Consider the following 11,188-nt stretch of genomic DNA (forward strand, 5'->3'; position numbering starts at 1 on the left):
TTAGGGAAGAACAAATTATCGTCCCTGAAAATTTAGTATAAATTCGGACAATTTTGAACATTTAAAAGAAAGATATCCCTGTTTTTCCTCGAAAGTTTCTAATAATCTCACATCTAATGGGAAAAAAAATACTTAAATGGTAATTTCTCATTAAATAAAGACTTTAAAAAATTGCAATAAATATGAAGAGTGTAACAATGTTCATAAAACTCCATCAAGCCATTTCTACATTACTTAATATATTTATTTCTTAACATCACACCAAAGGACATATTTTCAGCAAATTGCTTTATCAACGTAAATAAATAATCAATTAATAGATCAACATTGTGACCACTTGGATTTTTTGAAAGATTAATTGCTGCACTACGTAGACATATACTTTTTCCCCTCATAAACAATGTTTTGTGAAAAAAATCTTTTTTGCTGCCTATCCGTCATCTACCCATATTGATATCGTGATATAAAAGTGTATATCGTGACCTTTCTCCTATATCGTTTATATTGTGATAGTAATTTTATCAATTTTATACGATTGAATATCATTTAATTACATATCATGTTGTCACAATACACACTATAAGTTAATGTAACTGTACAAATAAGAATAAAAAGATCCATTTTAAAGAAAGGTTGTTTTGCGACATGAAAAAATAAAGAGCAAATAAAGAGAATAACTGAAAACGTATGTAATTGTGCTATATCGTGATTTATTATATGGTGTGACGTCATCGGTCGAATGCTCCATTCATTTCAACGGGGCTCCCCAACGTTCGGACGTCTGTTATTTTTCGATAACGGACGGGTTGGTCTATAACAGACCGCTGTCAATGGCAACAAGACTTTTCACTGCTAAAGCGACTTTTCAACAAGACTCTAACCAGCACCCGTTGTCCTGGCTACCGCTGTCAATGGCAAGACGTTCACTGCTAAAGCCACTGGCTTGTATACAAGTCAGTGGCTAAAGCGAATGTTTCATATCACTCCGCAGGGGGTCCGGTCTTTTGTCACTCTAATCAGCTGCTGTGATAGACAACACCTGTTGTCCTGGCTACCTAGCTGTTGCCTAGCGGTGTTCCACAACGGCACTGTTTTGTTTTGCGCAGCAACAATCTTAACATTAAATAGGTCTAAAGAAATGTCCCCGCCATGTGTGAATCATTTAAGTATATCCATATAATAAGCGGGTTAACTTTCGGCGAGTCGGTCGCTTTGTGGAATAGCAGCACTTCAGAGAGAACAAGACCCCTCCGCTCCGCGTCGGGGTCTAAAGATTCTCTCTGTCGTGCTGCTATTCCACGGTAGCGACCTTCTCGCCGAACGTTAACCCTTACATAAAGTAATCCATATCGTGATAGTGTTTTTTTTCCATATTGCCCAGCCCTACTGTATATTCACAAGCACACAATGGATGGTGGATGTGATCCTTGTATAATAGAATTGCGTGGGGCATCATTTAGGCTGGTTGTGTGTCCCCAGAACCAGACCAGTAAGTGATCTGCAATGATAAATCCCATACTGCACATTCTGAATCACTGTGCTTCCCTGACCCACCATGCCTACACAGGTCAGGGGCCTCATTTATCAACTGTGCATACAAAACCTTCTAAATTCTGTCAAATGAGCAGAATTCACAATGAGCACATGTACAAAAAAACAGTATATCAAACTGGCGTACAGTTAGGCTGATCGCACACACACCAGTAAGCGACCTGCAGTGATAAATCCCACACCTTCTAAATCACAATGCTCAACATGGACGTACAATCCTGGAGTAGACAAGATACAAGATACAAGATACAAGATATTTTTATTTGTCATGTGTATATATATGAAACATATATATACAATGAAAAGCTTCCCTGCTCTGGGAGTCCCAAAAAAAGGTTAAAAAGAATGTTAAAAAAGAATGTTAAAAAAGAAAAAATATATATTTAAAAAGTTGAAAAAATGGCGGGTTGGAGAAAGGGGAGATGTGATGAGTGGATTTCTTCCTATGTTGGTGATTTTGTATTCAACAGTCTGATACATTGAGGGAAGAAGCTGTCCCTGAGTCGGCTGGTGTGAGCACGTAAGCACCTGTATCTCCGGGCAGATGGTAGAAGGGTGAAGTGTGTGTAGCTGGGGTGGTATGGATCAGCTATGATAGACAGTACCACCATCATGATGGCACCATGCTTCGGTGCACTCAAGGGTATAGCGTGTCCCAGTTGGGGTACTCTGCCCTACAGCTCTTCCCAGTCAGTACACTTAGTCAGACATAGAGTGTCCCAATGAGTGCACTCAGCCGTATAGAGTGTCCTATTCAGTTCACTTATTCATACAGTGCGCTCTGATTTGTGCACCCAGTCACAGCATGTGCGAATGCAGGTGCAGACTTGCGAAATGGTGGTGTGTTAAGATGGTTGACATCCTTCTGATGTTCTGTACATTTGTTGACATGAAAATTGGATAAAGGCTTTCGTATGGGAAGCTTCATCATTCGAATGAATGTCACTTTACTTGATTGACAGTTTACTATTTGTGCAGTTCTGCAGGTGTAAGCATACTAAGCATACACTACACTGCAGCTCTAGCCAAATGGAAATGTTGTGGTTTTAGGAGCCCTATGCAGAATAAAAGCAGAGACACACCCCTCCAGGGGCCGCAAAAAGTGAAACGTTGATTTGGTGCCTTCGTCATGGATTGTACACACTGAGAGTTGTGTCTGGTGCAGAGAGGGGAGGAGAGGGGAGGATAAGTTGGATATCATTCAAGTGAGTTATGCTCATTTTTTTGTCCCTCTGGCCCTCTGAAGTCCCCCAAGCCTGTAATGTAATCAGTGACTGTCTGCGTCTTATTTCGATCTAATGACGCTGAGGAAAGAGGCTAATTCTTCTGGTTAACTGCTGCTGAGCCATCATTGTGGAGTCCTCATCTTGCACTAAAGTGGGGACACATACAGTATCATCATGTGTCTTGATGATGTACTGTATTACTATCCCTCCTACCTCTGAAGGCACATTTTAAAGTGTCGTTATTTCTAATGAAGCTTTGGAAATTGTTTTTTTTTCTGGTTAACTGTTGCTAAAGTATTATGTGGAATCTTCTCATTTTGTGCCAAATCTGTCTCTTAACCCTTTCCTGCAGAGCCTCTGTTAGAACGTTGTCACCAAAATTTCAATAACTTTATCTATTACTTAAAACTCTTGGTAATGTCATAGTAATGTTATAATCTTACTGTCAACAAAATTGTAATGACCATGTCTTAATATGTTACTTAAGGCTCTCTGTACTGTCATAGCAATGTAGTCATGATGTAGTACTCTTGGTGATCCAATTTGCATGAAAGGGTTTAACAATGTAGTACTGTATTGCTTTTACATCTGCACAAGGTATCTGTATCTTGACGGCTCAGTACTGTATTCCTCTTACCTCTGTGAATTTTTGAAAGTGTGGCTGCTGGCTGCAAGTAAACCCGCTGCTTTGTTTGGATTATGTAATTGATTTCCCATCTGTTTTCTCAAGTCTCCATACAGGGCCTCCTCCTGCCTAACAGGCACTTTTATGTTGGTCTTCTCTTCTCACTACCTCTGCAAACAGCCGAGCACAAGTCCCTATGCCTCAGATTTTACGAAAGAGGACGAGTATGAATTATATATAGTGGAGTGATGGGGAAAAACTCCTTATTCACGCACGCACATACGCATTCACACACACACACAAACACACACACACACACACACACACACACACACACACACACACACACACACACACACACACACACACAGTCTGGCACCCCTTTTACTCAGTGCAAGTGTTTGCCATTCGTATCCTGACAAAATCTGGGATGTGAAAACGCCATCCCTTATGTAGAGAGTATATGCTACCTTTGAGGGACTAGTGCCTAGGGAGAGACTTTGTTTCCAGGTCACAGCACTTGCGGAGGGCCTCCGAGGGTTTGGGCATGTGGTGCAAAAAAAAAAACCCTAACCCAAACAAATACACTCCAGAAGTTGTTACATCCACTCTCCAAGTGTTAAAGTAGCCTCTTACTGCAGATGGCTCTATTCACTCTTTGCTGAAAACATATAACAACATGACAATGCAGATAGTCTTAAGTAAGAAATGAAGACTTGGTCAATACCATTTTGGTGACAATAAGGTAACAACAGGCTCTGCACTAAAGGGGTTAACATTGAATGTTTTACTGTGCATGCCCAAACCCTGCTTGGCCACAAGAGTCGGTACGGTATTTCCCTACATAAATGGTATGCCACTGATTATGTCCTCGTTTGTAAGTCGCTTTGGGCACAAGTGTCAGCTTAATGTAATGCAATGTATTATGGAGAAAGCTGCACGTGGGGAGTAGAAGTGGGGGTGGTGGTGGTGTGTGTGTGTGTGTGTGTGTGTGTGTGTGTGTGTGTGTGTGTGTGTGTGTGTGTGTGTGTGTGTGTGTGTGTGTGTGTGTGTGTGTGTGTGTGTGTGTGCGCGCGCGCTTGCGTGCGTGCGTGCGTTGCCTGGTCATAGGAATGTCCGTGAAACCTGCTGCGGTCATTTACTGTACACGCCTGGCCTCCTCCGACCCTGAACTCAGCCGACAGTGGGGGACAAAGGGGTCAGTTGTCTCAGGCCCAGGGTGAAGGGGCCCCAGAACTGGGTCCTGATTCCATTGTATTTATGGGATGTCGGGGGCCCTTTCAGATGACTTTGTCCTGTACCCGGCCATTGCTGTCAGTGGCCCTGAGTGCCCGCATGTTTATGTTTATGTTGTGCCACAACCCTCAGGCTGCTCTTCTCTAACCAAACCCCATACATACATAACATACCCACCCCTACCCCTACCACAGCCCCCACCTCCAACTCACAACACATCACAACTTGCCCCATCCTCCCTCCACCATCCAGAGGTTATTTAAAGACTCAGATTATTTCTGGTCCATCTCATCTAGCCCTGCACTACACTGCACACAGCATACACTTCCTCCAGGAATATTCCCAGCTCAGATGGAGGGAAGAAGAATAGAGGGATAGATAAAAAATAAAGAAGAGAGGCAGCAAGAGAAAAAAACAGGAAGAGAAAGAAAGAGATGTTCAGCATGAGTGCTTAACTGAGGGGACACGCGGATCTGCCACACTTTGTGCAGCGAGTGTGTGCTGCGAATACTAGGCCCAATTAGACAGTGTCCCCTTACACGCGCAGACAATTGCACGCATTACACACATGCATACACAGAGAGAGAGAAAGAGAGAGGGAGGAGAGAGAAAGAGAGAGGGAGGAGAGAGTAAGATAGCCCTATATATGTCATCGTCACGTGCACGTGACACTTGTGCGACATGCAAGGGATGTAAAGATGAAAGTCCTTGGGAAGACACATTGCTGTGGTTTTGGATTACACAAACTACACTGAAAGTCTATGTGTATATCATGGGCATCCACATGTACATACACAACTTCAAAGTAGATATTCGCAACACAATTAGAAGAGTGCAGATACAAGGCAAGGCAAGTTTATTTGTATACAGTAGCCATAATGCAGTACCGCATGCTGTTTTGGCACCAAACTAAATATTCACTAAATTGAGGCAAATTTTCACTAAGTAAAGTAGACATCTGAAATAAGGATAGACCGATATATATATCGGTATCGGTATCGGGCCGATATTTGCATTTTTGAAGTTTATCGGTATCGGCCGATACGCGTGTGGTTTTGGCCGATACGCAATATTTATTATTTGATGTCATTCGACACTTTATCTTTTTATTACTTCATTGTTAGACATTACTTGATTGATTAGACATTACTTGATTGTTAGAGTGGGTGTTTAAATGTAACACGTTCTACCTCAATTTGATAATGTTAAAGGAATGTTTATTTTTAACTCAAGGAATGTTTATTTTTAACTTTATTTGTCATTTTTTAACCTTTTTTTTCACTCATATCGGCCCCAAATATCGGGTATCGGAAATTGGGTATCGGCCAAGGGTGATGAAAAAAAATCGGTATCGCATCGGCCATTAAAAAACCTGTATCGGTTGACCCCTAATCTGAAATCACTTTCATATACAATTTCTGAGATAATAAATATTATATATTGTGCATCGAGCCTAAAAAGTGTCATTAAGTCTCTTTCCACGATGGATGAAGGATGGTGCTTGATCAAAGCTAGCCCAGATCTCTTCTTTTCCCTTCATGCCTTCTTTCTCTTTCTTTTTCTTTCATGCCTATGGGATCACTGGCGATCCTATTCACTATTTATCTGAAAAATCTCAAGAGCTGCTTCATAAAAGTCATTGCTGTGACATTACCAAGAGTTTTAAGTAACATATTAAGACAGTCATGACCGTTTTGGTGACAATAAGGCTTTAACAGAGGCTCTCCCTGAAAGGATTAGCTTTCTGACCCGCTGGTTCACCTGAGCCCTTGTGCAGGGGCACTGGAGCTGGTCGGAACAGGCTAATTAAGATTGTGGAGGGAGCTACAGGGGGACTCAACATAGACATGTACTCTAGTGTGGTCAGAGGGAAGACCCGGCTCTACTAGAAATGGCAATGCTTCACAATAACAATGGGCAATGCTTCACAATAAAAATGGGCAATACTTCATAATAAAAATGGGCAATACTTCATAATAAAAATGGGCAATGCTTCACAATAAAAATGGCAATGTTTCACAATAATTGTGGGCAATGCTTCACAATAAAAAAGGCAATGTTTCACAATACAAAGCGGATTCCAAAAAAGTTGGGACACTTTGTATTTTGTGAATAAAATCAAAACGCTGGCATTTTCAAAACATTCAGTATGTTAACAAGGTAGAACATTATGTATAGACAACAAATCAGTTGTTAAAGTGAAGCAGAATTATTGTTTTGAGGTAATTATGTGATCATTTAAAATTTAACCCTTGCAACAAATCCCAAAAAAGTTGGGACAGGGCCAATAAAATGCATTTTATATTAGATACGACTAAACACAACACAAGGGATGAGACAAGACAGTTAAATACTTTGACTGATGGCATCATTTTATTCAAAAAATAGATATTTTGATGTGCGAAACATGATTTCAGCAGCTCAACTGATAGGTGTGTTCTTCAACTTGTTTACCTTTTTTATTCTTAATATGGGCATAACCTGACTGCAAGAAAACAATTTTGTGACCTGTTTACTCTTATGATGGAGCCACACTGTTGGAACATAGTAGAGATTTAAATTTGCCATCATTAGTGGACAATACCTAAAGGCGGTGCTCCAAAATATAATGCCTTGGTAGCTATGTTTGCTGTTTAAAGTCTGTATGTATCATTCAACATTCATTTTAATGCTCTACATGAGTAAGAAGACCCTAACCAAGTCACCTCTGCACCCCCTTACCATCGTATATGCTGTCTTTCAGACTGACCACTAAATCAAGCTGAAGTATTCATTTTCTATATAACCTGGAGGGTGCATGACTCACTAAATTTTCAAAAAATATTAAATATTTTCCATCCTGTAATCAGAGGACAGTTTCACATGTCTCCTAGGTCCATAGAATGAGCTTTTCTGCATGCAACACTGTTTAATGTCTGCATCATGTGCATTAATCAAGTGTTGTGTTTATAGTCATTTTTTCGACAGCTGTCATTGTTGGAGTGTCATAGTTTGCTTATTGACCACGAGTATGCCATGATCTCATAACTCATGCAATGATTACACAGAACTCTATATTACGGAAATAGGCCTTATATGCCTGCAATTTGGATAATTCAATCTTTCTGTGTTATAGATAAGTAATTAGTCCCTCAAAATCTTCGCTGCTGAGTGCCACAGCCTTTCTGTGATGGTATTTTAGTTGTGCATTAATGTTGGCAGTCAATATAGTTCCTTTTAAAATATTCTTCCTTGTGTCATTTTTAGAATTATCCAACTATTACAACATGTTTTGGCCCTGTCCCAACTTTTTTGAGATTTGTTGCATGGGTCAAATTTTAAATGATCACATAATTACCTCAAAACAATAATTCTGCTCAACTTTAACAACTGATATGTTGTCTGTACATAATGCTCTACCTTATTAACATATTAGCTGTTTTGAAAATGCCAGCATTTTGATTTTATTCACAAAATACAAAGTGTCCCAACTTTTTTGGAATCCGCTTTGTACAAATGGGCAATGTTTCACAATAAAAATTGGCAATGCTTCATCAAATGTGTATGGTTGAGTCAACACTAACCATGCAAACACACTGAACGTGACAAGAGCGACAATGTTGACGGAGGTAATTGACTTCATAGAGGAGCTGGCGACAAAAGAGACAAAAGCAATTTGGGGAACAAGAAGTGATGTGAGCAACACGAGCGACAGTTTGTTAATCCAATTGTTGATATTGTTGTTAATCTAACTGTTAACCACATAGAGCTACTACTACATATCTTGTAGGAATAGGGCTATACCACATTTCCAGTCAGGGTTAAGTCTCTGCAGTGCTCTATTCTCTTCTTGCGCTGGTCCAATGCTTACTCGGTCTCCCACCCCCTAATACTCTCTCTCTCTCCCCACCACCCTCAATCCCAGGTCCCCCACGCCAGCTAGCTACATTTTAGACCTCCATTCTACCCCCCACCTCTCCACTGTACCCCCATAGTGTTGTTACCCTCTGTTGAGTCACATATCCCATGGAGATACGACCTAAACCCTGGCAGAGAGTGGTGACATGGTATTACATAATAAAACACACACACATGCACATACACATACAGTATACACACTCTCTTCCACAGTGTGACACACACACACACACACACACACACACACACACACACACACACACACACACACACACACTCACTCTCTCCCTCTCTCCCTTTCTCTTCACACACACACACACACACACACACACACACACACACACACACACACACACACACACACACACACACACACACACACACACACACACACAAAGAGAAGAAGAAGAAGCGTGGGTGTCTATGGGAGAGGGAAGAGGGAGGAACGCTGCAGGCAAATCTTGCTGCTCAGCTGAGAAGCAGTCAGTCGACTCAACAATCTGGGATGAACTGTTGCATGAACAGCATTCGCCGTCACATGACTAGGGGGTGATAGTCCATGTGCAGAGAGCATCTCCGTCATAGGAGGAGGAAGAAATTGGGTGGGGGGGGGGGTGTGGGGCGCTATCATAGAATAATGCTGATGCAATGGTTTTCCTTTTATATCTGAGAGAGGCTCAGTTGCGGCAGCTCAGTTCAGCTGAGATTGGTTCTGACCTTGCTTTCTGCACGTAGAGCGTTTGATCAGCAATGCTGTAATTGGTTGCTACATCAGAAGCTATTTAACAAGGCAGATGCGTTGACACTAACCATGACTAATGATTGCGGATTTCGTTTGTGCCCTGGTGCTGGTTTCTCTCTGGGGGCTTACCAAATATTTGCTCTTCCGTTCAAACTTTTTAAAATGCATTTTAAGTTTGGGGATAAAGTTAATTGCACACTGTTTTTGGAGACATGTTTTTTGTCATTGTGCCCTTTGGTGTTTTCGGGTTGGACACTGAGAATAACATTGATTTTGCTAAAAGTTGTGCTGTGCCAATAACCCCTTAGCGCAGAGCCTCTGTTATAACGTTATGGCCACCAAAATGGTAATGACAACATATTAATCAGTTAGTTAAGAGTCAGCATTGTCATAGCAATGTTGTTATACTGTTGAGTGTTTTCAGCAAAGAGTGAATAGGCCCGTCAACGTGCCCATCTGCAGTAAAGGGCTTCCACAATCAACCATTTTGGCTTGATAGGCTTTGGTATGGAGATGGGTTTTTAGATATTGACACTGTGGATATGGATTGCACCCTAAATTGCTTTGGCTGACATCTGCATTAATTGATCGTAGTTGGTACTTGGTAAGACTGCGCACAACAGAGGTGGCTGTAATATACACAGAGTATGTCAACTGTTCTGATGTGGCAAAAATCTTATTTAGTCTTAAGCTTCATCTCTTGTTGCACAGCAAACAAGTCAGGACTGTAACTCTTAGACAAGCACAGTGTGGCTCAAAACAGCACACTTGATGGCAAGGCACGTCTGTCCTGCATACCTCTTCAGCAATTACCAAGAGATTACAGTTAAATGAGGAACTGAAGATGGACACGTGTGCTTGAAAGGTGCCGCCCAATTCATGTATCTATGTTTGTGTGAGAGACAGACAGACAGACAGACATTCAGACAGACATACTTTTAGAATTTTAGAAAGAACAGCTGTCCACAGTGGTAGTCACAGCACCATGCCACTGGGAGATGTGCACATTGTTATGCAAGACCCTCACTCAACAGGCTTCACTCAGACCTTGCTTATGGTCCACCCTACCATACGGGGAAGGTACCCTTCTGAACACTTACTTATACAACACAGACATTTGGGTCTGTATATTTCTTTGATGTACTTTCTTTTTCATAGTTGTCTTTGCGTGGGGATGTGGGTGGGTTGGTGATGAGAAAGGGCCTCTATAGCCTGCAAAAGGCATTTTGCATTTTGGGGAAGGGGTGTGGACCCTGATCATATCAGATACAGTCCATCTACAATGGTCTATGATTTGTTCATGTCACGCCATTTAGCGTTATATCATACATTTTCGTTGCCTTGGTGTGGTTTTTAGAGTTTTTGCCTCAATGCCATGATGGTTTGCTACTGTAAAAGACAATAAAATTATTTTCAGTGATATGTTGATGGTTTTTCTGATACCGGATAGGGTGATTTTTAATATGAAATCTGACTTATGGCCTTACTGTGGCTCTAACGGTAGGGCTCTGGGCTGCTATTCCGGCGGCCAGGGTTCGATTCTGGCCCGGGTCATCTGCCAGAAGAAAGAAATCTGATTCATGTCAGCACTTCTATATGCTTCAGGTGTAACCGAAGCACTTGACTTGAAAGCACACAACAGTAGTATTCATTCCAGCATCAAACTAAACCTGTGTTAGTACATAAGTAGGGGAAATACCACCAAGTCCTGACATGTGATACGAACCTTTTGTAGACCATGTGCAGGGTCAGGCACTCCTGCTAATACTCAGTGAGCGGTGTTAAAGGCTTAAGTCTTTGATTACATGTACAATGGATGTCAGACTTCTACAGTAATTAATGGCCTTGGATTTCTTCAGGTTTTTTTGTTTTTTTTTAAATGTAGGGCAGCGCTATTTCTGTGCAGCTTTG

At 41.3% G+C, this 11,188-nt stretch overlaps 1 protein-coding gene across 2 annotated transcripts in view; it reads left to right on the forward strand.

The window, feature by feature from the left end:
* trim3b (tripartite motif containing 3b) overlaps nt 1-11,188 on the forward strand; it is a 54,834-nt gene that overhangs the window by 11,968 nt on the left and 31,678 nt on the right. The gene's annotated exons all lie outside the window — the stretch shown is intronic.

The sequence above is a fragment of the Engraulis encrasicolus genome, chromosome 7 (genome assembly GCF_034702125.1).
Source record: "Engraulis encrasicolus isolate BLACKSEA-1 chromosome 7, IST_EnEncr_1.0, whole genome shotgun sequence".
Classification (NCBI taxonomy): Eukaryota; Metazoa; Chordata; class Actinopteri; order Clupeiformes; family Engraulidae; genus Engraulis; species Engraulis encrasicolus.